This window comes from Geotrypetes seraphini, chromosome 1 (assembly GCF_902459505.1).
Source record: "Geotrypetes seraphini chromosome 1, aGeoSer1.1, whole genome shotgun sequence".
NCBI lineage: Eukaryota > Metazoa > Chordata > Amphibia > Gymnophiona > Dermophiidae > Geotrypetes > Geotrypetes seraphini.
Window position 1 is genome coordinate 296,443,656 of NC_047084.1, and position 14,670 is coordinate 296,458,325.

The 14,670-nt window shown below is 45.0% G+C and overlaps 1 protein-coding gene and 1 long non-coding RNA gene across 5 annotated transcripts in view; one reads left to right on the forward strand and one right to left on the reverse strand.

Annotated features, from left to right (window-relative positions):
• LOC117364589 (dynactin subunit 1-like) overlaps nucleotides 1-14,670 on the reverse strand; it is a 250,634-nt gene that overhangs the window by 42,606 nt on the left and 193,358 nt on the right. The window lies entirely within an intron of this gene.
• LOC117364606 overlaps nucleotides 1-14,670 on the forward strand; it is a 36,571-nt gene that overhangs the window by 4,325 nt on the left and 17,576 nt on the right. Inside the window, exon 3 of the long non-coding RNA XR_004540281.1 lies at nucleotides 7,565-7,654. This is a non-coding gene — a long non-coding RNA (uncharacterized LOC117364606). The remainder of the gene's footprint in view (nucleotides 1-7,564; nucleotides 7,655-14,670) is intronic.

Here is a 14,670-nt window from a genome sequence, read left to right on the forward strand (position 1 = left end):
GGCACTATGACATCAAAATGCAATAACAACAGAAGTACTGTAATAGTGTGCCTGCAAGTAAGAAACAATAAAAAGTGCCACTGTGGCAAATAATGATGTGCCTGTAAGTATAAACAAACCTCGATAATGCCATGACCTGCATAAAAGAGCAAAATAAATGTGCTGCGGTCACTTAATCCCCCATTGCCCACCAGGACAGATAGGGTAAAATGCTTGAGTACCTGAATGTAAACCACTTAGAGGGGCATAATCAAAAGCACTCCCTTGCTTCCCTGTTGTGGTTTACCCTTCTTGTTCTCTTTACTTTTAAATTGTAGTTCTCCCCACTTTCCTATTGTTTCACGTGTGTTATGTATTGTTTAGTCAGTACTTATTTGTTCATTGTTTTCCCCCTTTTTATACAAATTATAAAACGCTTAGAAAACTTGATTAGCGTTTTATCAAAATTTTAATAAACTTGAAATTTAGAAAACTTGATAAGTCCATTATGGGCCTAAGTCGCAAGTTGCCCAAAGTCAGACATGGAAAAAGTCCATTTTTTTTAAATACGTCCAAAATATTTATTTATTTATTTTTTAAAAAATTATCTAACTATGTCCAGCCGTCTGATTGTCCAGATCGCTAAGTCTTCTATCTTTATCATCCAAATCAAAAATGCCTAGAAAAAGACTTTTTGGATGTGGGCGGGGTCAGCAAAGTGATGGATTGGACACCCAAACATTGAACTAGAGTAGTGAAGCACCTTACAGGGCACTGCTGTGAACTTCACTAAAAGGGTGCCACATGCACATCTCACCACAATAACCTTATAGGTCATAGTGAACCCCCCCCAAACATTCCCCAGAACCTACTAGACCCACCCCAATAGCCCTTATGGCTGTAGGTGCCACTTATATGGCAGTACATAAGGGTTTTGGGGATTCACATGTTTCACTATGCATACAGTGGTTAGAGTGGCTTATCCCAGGACAAGCAGGCAGCATATTCTTTACGCATGGGTGACGTCACCGACGGAGCCCTCGGTACGGACCTTTTTAACTAGAAAGTTCTAGTTGGCTGCACCGCGCGTGCGCCTTCCCGCCCGACGGAGGAGTGCGTGGTCCCCAGTTTCTTCGTTTCCGCGGAGCGAAGAAGACGTGTGTTTTTTCAACAGTCGTTGAAATTCTCTTTTTGCCTTCCCGCTCACGTTATTTTTTCGTTTTATTCACCTTCGGGTGCTTTTTTCTTTTCAGTTTCAAAAAAAAAAAAAAAAAAAACTTTATTTTTTCTTTATTTTCGTTCCTGCCCCGGCGGGGCCTGTTGTCACTATCCAGGCCTCGGAGTTCGATTTTGCGGAGGCCGTGTTCCCATTCATGCCCCCGCAGCCGGGTTTTAAGAAGTGCCAGCGGTGTGCACGCCCGATCTCCCTCACTGACCCACACAATTGGTGCTTGCAGTGTTGGGAACCTGAGCATCGGGCGGACTCTTGCACCCGCTGTGCCACTCTTAAAAAACGCACTTTGAAGAATCGTCAAATCCAGCAGAATATACTTTTTGGCACCGGCCCTGCTATGGACTCGACTTCTTCATCTGCGGCACCGGCAAAATCGGCACCAGCCACCTCGACACCGCCGGATCCGTCATCGGCGCCACCGGCGCCAGGTAAGCCGGCTAAGAAGCCTTCCACCCTTGAGCGCCCTCCCACCTCGGTGGCGACACCGGTCCTTTCGGCTCCACGCTGACCCAAAAAACGCTCCGCCCCGATATCGGTGAGTGCCTCGTCATCGGCCTCCTCATCGCCGGGGCGTAGAGCGGCACCCATGGAACCAAAACAGAAAAAAGTGGTTCCGGTGCCACCCCTGGATGACCGCATCGCGGCCATCCTCCAAGACAAGTTGCATGAACAACTACAACAGCAACTTCAGCAGCTCTTGCCCTCCATCTTGGCACCGCTGCTTTCGGTACCAGACCGGCCCGAGCCCCGCACCGTCCAACCGGTATCCTCTCCATCGATACCTTTGGACTCGTCCATGCCTATTCTTTCGGCGTCACATCTCCATACTCATGCCGAGAGTCACACCTTGGCGACGGTCGATCCTCCTCGGGACCGGACAGGGCACCGGTCTCCCCGTGACCCTGACCGGCACCGTTCTTCCCGGGACCGAGACAGACACAGGTCTTCATCCCCCGGTACCGTCTCGGTACGCTCGGGCAAGTCTTTGTCTAAGACTCACCATACCGAACCTTCCACTCCGGTCTCTCGGCACGCGCACACTGATGTCAGAGACCCGGACCTATGGGAAGAATCCCCTCCCGGTACCGAGGAGGACGCATCGTCGTCGGACGAGGAGCCTTCGGCCCCCGATACCACATCTAAGCCTGAGCAATCTTCTTTTTCTAAATTCCTCAGAGAGTTGTCGGGGGCTCTATCTCTACCTCTAGAGTCTGACTCTAAGAAATCACAAGCTTTCCTGGAGGCATTAGATTTTGATCAACCTCCCAAAGAGTTCCTAAAGTTGCCCGTACATGACATCCTGCGGGAAACTTTTTATAAAAATTGGGAGAATCCACTTACTGTCCCTGGGGCCCCCCGTAAACTGGATAGCCTTTACAGGGTCATACCAATCCCTGTATTTGATAAACCCCAGCTGCCACATGAATCTCTCCTGGTGGAGTCCACCTTAAAATAGACTCAGGGCTCTAGTGTTTATGCCTCCACTCCTCCTGGCAGAGAGGGCAAAACAATGGACAAGTTTGGCAAGCGACTCTACCAGAATGCAATGCTTGCCAACAGGGCAAACAACTACTCATTTCATTTTTCATTCTACTTGAAACATCTGGTCCTCCAACTCTCCGCCATGCAGAAGTACCTGCCGGAACACAAGGTCCCACTATTCCAGCAGCATATCTCCAGCCTGCTCCAACTGAGAAAATTTATGGTGCGCTCTATATATGATTCCTTTGAGCTCACCTCCCGGGCATCTGCCATTGCTGTGGCTATGCGCCGCCTGGCCTGGCTATGGGTCTCTGATTTGGACATCAACCATCAAGACCGACTAGCCAACGCTCCCTGTCTTGGGGATGAATTGTTTGGGGAGTCCCTGGATACAACCACACAGAAACTCTCAGCCCATGAGACCAGATGGGACACTCTCATAAAACCTAAGAAAAAGGCTCCACCTGCTCGTCCTTACAGACCACAGTCCTCATATCAGCGCAGGTTCTCCGCTAGGCCGCTCAATCCACCTTCACAACAGCCTAGGCGGCCCCGTCCGCACCAGCACACCCAGGCTCGTGCCCAGTCCAATCAACCTGCCAAGCCTCTTCCTCCTGCCAAGCCATCTCAGCCCTTTTGACTCTTCTCTCCAGGGCATAGCCAGTCTCCCGCCTTCATTGCCTCTTCCTCAGCCGATCGGAGGCAGGCTCCACATCTTCCTCAGCCGTTGGGAGGTCATCACATCGGAACAGTGGGTCTTCAACATCATCTGCCACGGCTACTCTCTCAACTTCCAGACGCTTCCACCAGACAATCCTCCCGTAGAGTCTGCTTCTCATTCAACCCAAACCCCCCTCCTCCTGAGGGAGGTCCAATCCCTCCTTCTTCTCAATGCCATCGAAGAAGTGCCTCCGGAACAAAGAGGTCGGGGATTCTACTCCCGCTACTTCCTGGTTCCCAAGAAGACAGGAGACCTCCGTCCCATTCTCGATCTCAGGGATCTCAACAAGTGTCTAGTCAGGGAGAAATTCAGAATGCTCTCCCTTGCCACACTCTACCCTCTTCTCTCTCAGCACGACTGGCTATGTTCCCTGGACCTCAAAGAGGCCTACACTCACATCCCAATCAATCTGACCTCACGTCGCTACCTGCGATTCCAGGTGCACCACCGCCATTATCAGTACAAAGTGCTGCCTTTTGGCCTCGCTTCATCACCCAGGGTGTTCACCAAATGCCTCATTGTGGTGGCGGCCTTCCTCAGGTCTCACAACCTACAGGTGTTTCCCTACTTGGACGATTGGTTAGTGAAAGCACCTACGTCTCCACTTGTGCTACAAGCCACTCATCATACCATCTCTCTCCTCCATCTCCTGGGATTCGAGATCAACTACCCCAAGTCGCATCTGCTTCCCACACAGCGCCTTCAGTTCATTGGAGCAGTTCTCGACACCACACTAATGAGGGCGTTTCTCCCCTCCGACCGTCAACGGACCCTGCTCCACCTTTGTCGTCAGGTGCTCCTCCATCACTCCATTCCTGCCAGACAGATGATGGTCCTCCTGGGCCACATGGCCTCGACGGTGCATGTGCTTCCCCTAGCGCGACTCCACCTCAGGACACCTCAATGGACTCTGGCCGACCAGTGGTCACAGACCTCGAATCTTCTTTCTCATCCCATCTCTGTGACATCGTCTCTTCAGCGATCTCTACAATGGTGGTTGAACTCCTCAAATCTTTCCAGGGGCCTTCTTTTCCATCTGCCCCCTCATTCCATGATCATCACCACGGATGCCTCCCCTTATGCATGGGGAGCTCACCTGGGAGATCTACGCACCCAGGGTCTTTGGACCCCGCAGGAGCGTCTACATCACATCAATTTCCTAGAACTGAGAGCCATGTTCTACGCTCTCAAGACCTTCCAACACCTTCTCTGCCCTCAGGTTCTTCTCCTGTGCACAGACAATCAAGTCGCCATGTACTACATAAACAAGCAAGGCGGCACCGGGTCTCGCCTCCTTTGTCAGGAGGCTCTCCGCATTTGGACCTGGGCCACGGCCCGCAGTCTCTTCCTCAGGGCTGTCTATATCCAGGGCGAACAGAACTCCCTGGCCGACAATCTCAGCCGCATCCTTCAACCTCACGAGTGGACTTTGGATCCTCCCACACTCCACTCCATCTTTGCTCGCTGGGGCACTCCGCAGGTGGACCTCTTTGCAGCTCCTCACAACCATCAGCTGCCCCAGTTCTGCTCCAGACTCTTCTCTCCTCACCGTCTGGCCCCGGATGCATTCCTGCTCGACTGGACGGATCGGTTCCTCTATGCCTTTCCTCCACTACCTCTGATGCTGCGGACTTTATCCAAACTCCGCAGGGACAGGGCCACCATGATTCTCATCGCTCCTCGGTGGCCTCGCCAACACTTGTTTCCTCTCCTGCTTCAGCTCAGCGTCAGGGAGCCCATTCCTCTTCCTGTGTTTCCTACTCTACTTACGCAACAGCGTCAGTCTCTGCTGCATCCCAATCTGTCTTCGCTCCACCTGACAGCTTGGTTTCTCTCGGGCTGACCTCTCCAGGAAATCTATCTCAGCCTGTCCGTCTCATTTTGGACGCCTCCAGGAAACCTGCCACCCTACAATGTTACCATCAGAAGTGGACCAGGTTCTCCTCTTGGTGCCTCCGTCATCATCACAATCCCACCTCTTTAGCGGTGGAAACTGTACTGGACTATTTGCTCTCCCTGTCCAATGCGGGCCTCAAGTCTACCTCAATCAGAGTCCACCTCAGTGCCATCACTGCGTTTCATGAGCCTATCCTCGGAAAACCTCTCACGGCTCATCCTCTGGTTTCCCGATTCATGAGAGGCCTCTTCAATGTCAAACCACCTCTAAAGCCTCCTCCGGTCGTCTGGGACCTGAATGTGGTTTTATCAGCCCTCATGAAACCTCCTTTTGAGCCTCTTGCCACAACTTCGCTCAAACTTCTAACATGGAAGGTGCTTTTCCTCATTGCCATCACCTCTGCCAGGAGGGTTAGTGAGATGCATGCACTGGTCGCCGATCCACCGTTCACTGTTTTTCACCATGACAAGGTGGTTCTGCGTACCCATCCAAAATTCCTTCCCAAGGTAGACTCTGCTTTCCACCTCAACCAGTCCATTGTGTTGCCTGTCTTTTTCCCGAAACCTCATTCACATCCTGGGGAACAGGCATTACACAGTCTTGATTGCAAGCGTGCCCTGGCCTACTATCTTGATCGTACAAGGGCTCACCGCTTGTCCACTCAGCTCTTCCTGACCTTCGATCCTAATCGTCTGGGTCACCCGGTCTCTAAACGGACGCTATCCAACTGGCTTGCAGCTTGCATCGCGTTCTGTTATGCTCGGGCCGGTCTGTCACTGGACGGTGCTGTCACTGCCCACAGGGTGAGAGCTATGGCCGCTTCTGTTGCTTTCCTCCGTTCCACACCCATTGAGGAAATCTGCAAAGCTGCCACCTGGTCCTCAGTTCACACATTCACTTCTCACTACTGTCTGGATACTTTCTCCAGACGGGATGGGCACTTCGGCCAATCTGTACTTCAGAATTTATTTTCCTAATGGCCAACCATCCCCCCTCCCTCTTTGTTAGCTTGGAGGTCACCCATGCGTAAAGAATATGCTGCCTGCTTGTCCTGGGATAAAGCAGTTACTTACCGTAACAGGTGTTATCCAGGGACAGCAGGCAGATATTCTTACGTCCCACCCTCCTCCCCGGGTTGGCTTCTTAGCTGGCTTATCTTAACTGGGGACCACGCACTCCTCCGTCGGGCGGGAAGGCACTCGCGCACGCGCGGTGCGGCCAACTAGAACTTTCTAGTTAAAAAGGTCCGTACCGAGGGCTCCGTCGGTGACGTCACCCATGCGTAAAGAATATCTGCCTGCTGTCCCTGGATAACACCTGTTACGGTAAGTAACTGTGCTTTATGGGCCTGGCCCCTCTTCTCCATGGTTCACTAGCCCACTCAAGCCACCTCTGTGTAGCTCTACTAGGCTTTATTATGGCAGGCTGCCAGGTGCTGATGTTGTGGAGGTAGATATGTGAACGTTTTTATTACAAATTTTATAGCATGTGTGTGTATGTGTCGGTGATCACTGGGGGAGTGTGTAGGGGTCTGTACTTTGTTCCTTCAGTGGTTATCTGGTCACTTTAGAAACCTTCTTGTGACTTAGACCTGGTTTTAGATGGCCTAAGTCACAACGTCCAAGTTCCGTCTAGGCAGTGTTGTTAAACTTTCGGCTATACATGCAGTACGACTAAGTATAGGATGGCCCATGTCCCGCCCAAATCCTGCCCTCACCACTCCTCCTAAAATGCCCCTTTTAGCTCTGGGCATACTACAGCACTGTGAAGGCCTAAGTCATTTTTAGATACGTCTAAAACCTGGTCTGATTATCGGCACTTGGACGACTTGTCTCACTGATCGTGTAAGTGCCGATTTAGGCCAGTTTTTAGACGTATTACCATTTCGATTATGAGCCCAATAGGCTATAAGTGGTATATAAATTCTGAAATAAATAAATAGTGAAAATAGTAAAGTATACCAGAAGTAAGAATATTTGATACCAACCTTACATAAAAATGATTGATGCCAACAGAGTTGTACTGTGAACACATGAATAATGCATTTACAATTTAGCTGACGGGAGACAACATTACAGTGTGAAGATTGGGGTGGGAACCCCGCCTTACCGTACAAACGTGACTGTGAGCATAAATCAGGACAAATCAAAATCTTCACACAAAGGAAGCCCTGGAATTGAGGGGGCATTGGATGAAGATGAAAGGAGACAGACTCAGAAGTAACCTAAAGAAATACTATTTTTACTGAAAGGTTGGTGGAAATGTGGAACAGCCTTCTGGTGGAGAAGATAAAGCCTATATTTGAATTCAAGAGGACACCACATGGGATCACTGAGGAAGGGTAAGTAGATGCTATGAATGGACTATATGGCTCTTTATGCTGCTTTTTTCTCTATTTCTAATTTCATGATTTTGTAATGAATATAATTGCTTGATTTCTGTCAGTTTGCTGTTAGTTCTATCATTCCCAAACCCCTAATAGTTCTGAGGAATAGCACTGCTTTCTTTCTCTTCCCCCCCCCCCAAATTATTGGTGCTATGGTAGGAAAGGAGTAGTCATCTCTCACTTCAGACAGCAGATCATCTTAAGTCACTCCTGGATGCTGTGACAAGTTATTAGTTAAAACAAAGAACAAAAGAAAAACTGCAGGATGGTGTACAAGACGCCAAGTCTTTAATAAACAAACATAGATGTAGAATAAAACAGTTTGTATCCAAGAAGGTTGTTGACTTGGGACCCAACACGGTTCATGTTTCAAAGAAACACTCCTTCCTCAGGGGTCCAGAAAAGTATCATATACTGGGGAACCTTATGGATAACAACTAAACTAAACCTTAAGTTTTATATACCACATCTTCTCCATAATTATAGAGCTCGGCATGGTTTACAAGAGTTTAATAAAGGAAGGAGTAGTATAGAGGAGTTCGATGTTGAGTCCAGGGAGGATGAGAACATTACAATTTTGTGAAGAGCCTAGTTTTCAGGTGCTTACGGAATAATTGGAAGGAGCCCAGATTCCGTAGTGGGGCAGTAAGATTATTCCAGAGCTCTGTGATTCTGAAAAAGAGAGATTTGCCCAATTTTCCCACATAGAGGATACCTTTTAGTGAGGGGAAGGATAGTTTAAGTTTTTGGGTAGCCTGGTGGTGTCAGGGCTCGAGGAGTTCCAAGAAATAGGGATTAGTGGAGGGAGGATGCCATGTAGGATCTTAAAAGCTAGGCAGGCGCATTTGAAATGAACTCTGGAAATTATTGGGAGCCAGTGAAGTTTGAACAGAAGTGGGGAAACGATCAAATTTACGTTTTGTGAAGATCAGCTTGACCGTGGTGTTCTGAATTAGCTGAAGTCTTTGAAGACTTTTTTAAAGTTAGACTTAGATGGAATTGCAATAGTCTAATCTGGAGAGGATGATAGATTGAACAAGGATGGCAAAATGTTGTTGGCGGAAGCAGGATCTCACTTTCCTCAACATGTGGAGGCTAAAGAAGCATGATTTTATCAGGGAGTTGAGGTGGTCGTTGAAGGAAAGAGAAGAGTCGATAATGATGCCTAGGACTTTGCTAGAGAACTCGAGCTGCAGTGTGGCCCCAGAGGGTAATGAGAAGAGGGTAGGTAGCTGTTCTAATTTTGGGCTGAGCCAGAGTAGTTTCATTTTGGACTCATTCAGTTTCATTTGAACTGAGAGGGACCAGGATTGGAGTTTCGTTATGCAGGCTGTGATGTTCTCAGAGAGATTGGTAAGGTTCGAGTCTGTCTCGAGAAGGACAAGGATGTCATCAGCTTATGTATAGAGAGTTTCGAAGAGAGGACATATAGATGTTGAAGAGAATGGGGGATAGAGGTGATCCCCACAAGGGGAATCCACTCCTACAGAAATTCCAGTGGATAAAGCAGTGGACATGAATTTGTCTTCATTCTTGTAAAACTCCCTTGAGGTTGTCACCCATAGAACTACCATGCTGTTAACTCTAGCCTTGGAGAGTGATAGGGAATTTATTATTCATTTGTATTTTTGTCATATAAATGATAAGTTTTTAGGCTCTAATGTTTGAGTTTTTCCAGATTTAGCTCAGAAAACCCAGAGACGTAGGAAAGAGTTCTTGTCCTTGAGGCCAAGAACTCTTGCTTTGGGGGCTACATTTCTTGTTAAATTTCCTGCAAAGTGTTATGTATCTTATCAAGATAAGAATTTTCTTTTCTTTGAGCCTAAACAACTTTTAGAATTTATTGGATGAAAAGAAAGGTTGGTAACCATGTCTAACGATGTATGACCTACCAGCTGGCTGTAATTCAGGAATCTAAAGCGGTGACCTTAATTAATTTTGTTATTTCTCCTTGGAAGTTTGTTTTTTTTCTTGATCTTCATTTTTGTGGACTAAATAAGAGATAGTTAATGTTTCCTTTCTCCTGGATTGGTCCAATCTGTTCCTGTATGCTTTCCCTCCTCTGCCGCTCATGTTACGAATCTTGTTCAAGCTCAAGAGGGAACGAGCCACCATGATTCTGATTGCTCCACGGTGGCCCAGGCAACATTGGTTCTCCCTTCTACTTCAACTCAGTTCCAGGGAACCTTTTCTTCTTCCACTGTTTCCTTCTCTGCTTACGCAGCATCAGGAAACCCTTCTGCATCCCAACCTCCAGTCTCTGCACCTGACAGCTTAGGCCGTCTCTGCACCTGACAGCTAAGTTTTATTGAATATAATTTCTGGATCTGTAGCATCGTGCAAAAGCAATGCTTGTATTTAAAATTGAAAATCTTATAAATTAAAAAAAAAAAAATTATTGAACATATAGAGAAACATACAGCAGTTTAAAGGGGCAGAGTCAACATGGATTCAGCCAGGGGAAATCATGCCTCACCTATTTGTTTTATTTCTTTAAAGGCATGAATAGACATGCGGATAAAGGTGAGTCAGTTAATGTAGTGTATCTAGCGTGTCAGAAAACTTTTGAAAATGTCCCTCATGACAGACTCCTGAAACACACTTCTCCCTCCGTATTCGCGGTTTCAGCATTCGCGGTTTCGGTTATTCGTGGTTTTTAGTTTGCTGGCTCCTCCCCCCAAATTACATCAGCTTGCATAGAGAAATCGCCGATTCCAAGCATTTACAGAGAAAAATCACTGATTCCCAGCACTTTGTTCACCGTGTTTTGCTTCTCCTTCAGAAACAGGCCAGGTCTCCCACCATGTTATTCGCAGCTTCACCATATTCACGATGGTTTTTTAATAGAAAACAGCAAATAACATATAAAAAAGTTATTTGTGGTTTTTCAGTATTTGCAGTTCTGTTATTCCCCTCTCACAGCAAATACGGAGGGAGAAGTGTAATTAAAAAGCCATGAAAGAGGAGGCTATTCACTGCTTTTGGTGAAGCTCTTAATTAGGAACAGGATAATAGAAAACAAGATGGCAGAGTTAAATTGCCATTTCTCTCAGTGGAGGAGGGGAGTTCTGGAGTGCTTTGTGATTATTTACTAGGACCTGTGCTATTTAACATAAGTGCTCACGCCATGTGTTAGGTGCACAGAAGTGGACTTATGTTAGTATTTTATAATAGTAGTTCTGTTTTCTAAATTTTGTCCCATTTCTTGATTTTGCTCTATATTGTTTATGGTATATTTTATGGTATATTTTAATTATTCAAGCCTAAATGAAGGAATGGGAGCAGTAACTAACCTAGAGTAGCAGGTGTGAAGGGTAACGATCTGAATGGAGCAGAAGTTACAACCCTAACCACCTTACTTGGCAATTAGATGGGACACTTTGGACTTTATATACCATCATCTACTCTGTTACTACACTAACCCCCTGGATACTTTACATGGCGCTTACAATTGTGTGCATGCCCAAAATGAACATGCAAATTAAGTAAGACATGAACCTATAACTATCAATTGTGTGCTAAAAAACAATTATTGTTAATTGGTACTCATTAACTGGCTGCATGCTATTCTATACATGGTACCTCTCTACTAACATGTAATACAATAGCGGCATGGCCACGGGTATGTCATGAATGTTCCGAAAAGTTGCATGCAGAATTATAGAATACAGCCCCAGTATGCCTAAGTTGTATGTCAGCATTTATATCAGGTTTTAGAAAGTGCAAATGCTGGTGTCTAAAATTAGGCAGCGGAATTGGCCCTTAGCGTACACTTGGTGCCTATTTTTTTTTTTTTTAATGTTAACACATTTTAAGCACCATTTATAAAATTTCCCCCTGTCTAAATGTATGAGGCTATTTCTTGCCTAGCATATGTAAAATACTTAAAGCTCTAGCTGTGCATTAACGTCCTACACTGCACTTTGAGTGGCATAGCTTTTCCCAGGGCTGGCCCAATCATTCGACTCAACGTCAAGAGGGAAGGTTTCCAGATGATGCATGAGGAGCTGCCACAAGTGGCTTTGTGCAAACTGCGGCAGTGAGGAAGAGGGAGCTGGCCGCGGACAGCATAAAACGGCCAGGTGGGAGCACTGGTATGTTTATTGCAGAGAGGGAGGAAGGCACGAGAGACAGCTGGCTTTTTCAAGGTGTTGTTTGTAAACAAGAGAGGGCAGGACACCCAGCCTCATCCAACTGCCGCGTTGAAGGGATGGCACGTTGACAAGGAGGTCAGAGAGCAGATGTGTGCAGAGGGAAGCATCTAATTGAAGCACAGCATGGAGGGAGGGAGACGACAAAAGTAGGGGGAATTATTTTATTTTCAATTTAGTGATTGAATTGTGTCAATTTTGAGGATTTTCATCTACTGTCTATATTTTGCACTGTTCAGGAAGGAAATGTATTTGTTTCTTTTTCTCTGGGGTTGTACTGCATGCAGAGTCTTGAATCTTAGGGTTTCATTTGAATATATTACTAATTTTTGTTTGTGGTCCTGTATTTGCATAATCTGTTCTGGTAGGAATGAATGTTGAGAAGCATACAATGTGCTTTGTATAGTTTAATTTTCTGGTTAACCATTATGTGTTGTTAATAAGATTATATTCAAGTTTCAAGTTTATTGAGATTTTGATTGAAACGCAATATCAAGTATTTTCAATGTGTATAACAATAATAATTTGGGGGGACAAACAAAACAGTTTAAAACCATATACATACAATTTTATCCATAATTACATTAAAGATATGTAAAGAATTAGAGGTTAAATTACATTTGATTTAAAATAAACAATTAAAATAGAATAACAATTAGGAAAGAACAATTTTTTATGAAGACTTAGTCTAAGAGCAATTAAGGAGAGACCTGATCTAAAAGTGAATAGGAGAATCAAAAGGATTGTCTGATCTAAGATTCATAAGCATCTTTATAAAGATAGCTTTTTAGATTACTTTTAAATTTTCTAAGGAGGTTTCAGCGCGCAAATAGATTGGAAGTTTGTTCCAAAGCTGAGGCGTGTATATATAAAAAATGAATGGAAGAAATGGTGTTACAATTAGTACTATTATGGGGGCGGGGTCTGGCCCACGACTCAGCCCAGTGCTCTTCAACCGCCAGACCAGTGCCGGTCCATAAGATGATTATTTTATTTCCGCCGGTCCATAGGTTGAAGAACACTGGTCTAGAGCATTAGCTTCTAACAAAACAGTAAGTTCTGACAACCACATAAATTCAAAGAAACTTGTACTAGCAGGGTACATGGGGAGTTTTCAAATAGCCCATTTACCTAGATTATTTTGTGAGGGGTGGTGTTGGGATAATAATGATTGTTGATGGTAGCCAAAGTGTCCAAATGTTAATGGAGGAGGGGGAAGAGACAGGACAGGGCTAATGCAAATCTTCAGCTATCTCCTACACTAAACTGCAAAAACATTTCAGTTCATGTGTAGACTGTCCCTGTCCCCGTCGGGCTGTTTTGTTTTATTTTATTGGCGTTAAACTGTTTTGTTTTCTAAAAACAATATATTAGATAATTTTAAAATCTGAAACCCAGAATATTCTTATCATTTGTACTAGATTTTCAATTTTAGGTGGGTGGCATACATGGAAGGCTTGTAGGTGCACTGTACCTCTCTGCTGTTCTTCTGTGTCCCACATATAAAGGGAAGCATAAAAAAAAAGTGCCAAGAATAAATGGGAATGTGAAGTTATGCAAAAGATGAGAAACCGCTATCATTAAAAAAATCCTATAAACTGCATTAATGATATTAATATTTAATATAAATTATTGATTGCTATAAATCAGCAGTGTTCTAAAAGTCGGCAAACATAGTAACAGAACCCATTATCGTGCAGAAAGTTTTGTGAAACCATCTAGTAGAAAGATGCAGGATCACTTTTGAACTAGCAGAAGAAGTTTCAGCAAATTTTCAAGATGCATTTATATGTTAGAAAATATACACAAATATGTGAAAATTTCATGTGTATATACTCTATCCTAGCCCCCCCTTAAACATCACCACATCTTCATCTTGATGAATCTGGATAGATTCATATGATCTATAAAGCAGCCATGCATCAGAAGTTCAATATGGGGAGTCAGTGAATTGGGCATTATGTTATGCAGAAAAAAAGTGAAGAAATGAGTGACAGTGTGTCCTCATAGCCCACCCCGTCTCCCGTTCCCAGCTTTTTTTTTGGTGCCAGATTCCAGGCTTTCAGTGGCTCCATATTTTCATGACAGACTGATCAAGTCTTGCTTTTACTCTGGATGCACACAATGACCGTAAAGAACCTTACTCCCAAGCCGCAGTGAGTGTGCACATTTACTGCTAACTCTCAATGCAGTACTTCCATTGCAGGAAAGCCAGCTTCCTTCTGCAGTTTATAAGGGCGCTTAATGTAGGAGCGCTGTTTGCCTTTTAGATATGTATAAATCTGCATTTAGATGCTTATACAGTCCATTCTCATTCACAGGAGTATGGTTCCCAGAAAAGTCCACGGGACCTGCAAAATTGTGAATGACAAAATACTGCGCCTATGGGGAAAACAGAGGTTAGGTTCCAGCAGTACATTTTGTACCTCAAAACTGCATAAAATGAATAATGGATCCTATAGGAAAAACAGTAAGTCTGTTATACAAAAACAATTGCACATAATACTGAAAAATAAATAAATACATAGCCATGCTGGGACATGCTATTGAGCTTTCTAAAAGGGGCCCCTGGTATCTTCACCATTAGGCAGGAATAAAGACCATCCGTTTCATAGACCACTTTAACTAATAAACATTCAAGGGGGCAGTAGAAATGAGGAGGAAATAATGGCCAAACTCCCACTTGGAATACGACGGGATAAACACAGGAAAATTCACAAATGTAGAGTATATGATGAATAAAACACAGATAATAGATGTTTAGAGCAGCATAATAATAAAAAAAAGGTCTTAAGTCCATTTTGGGCCTAAGGCGCTAGT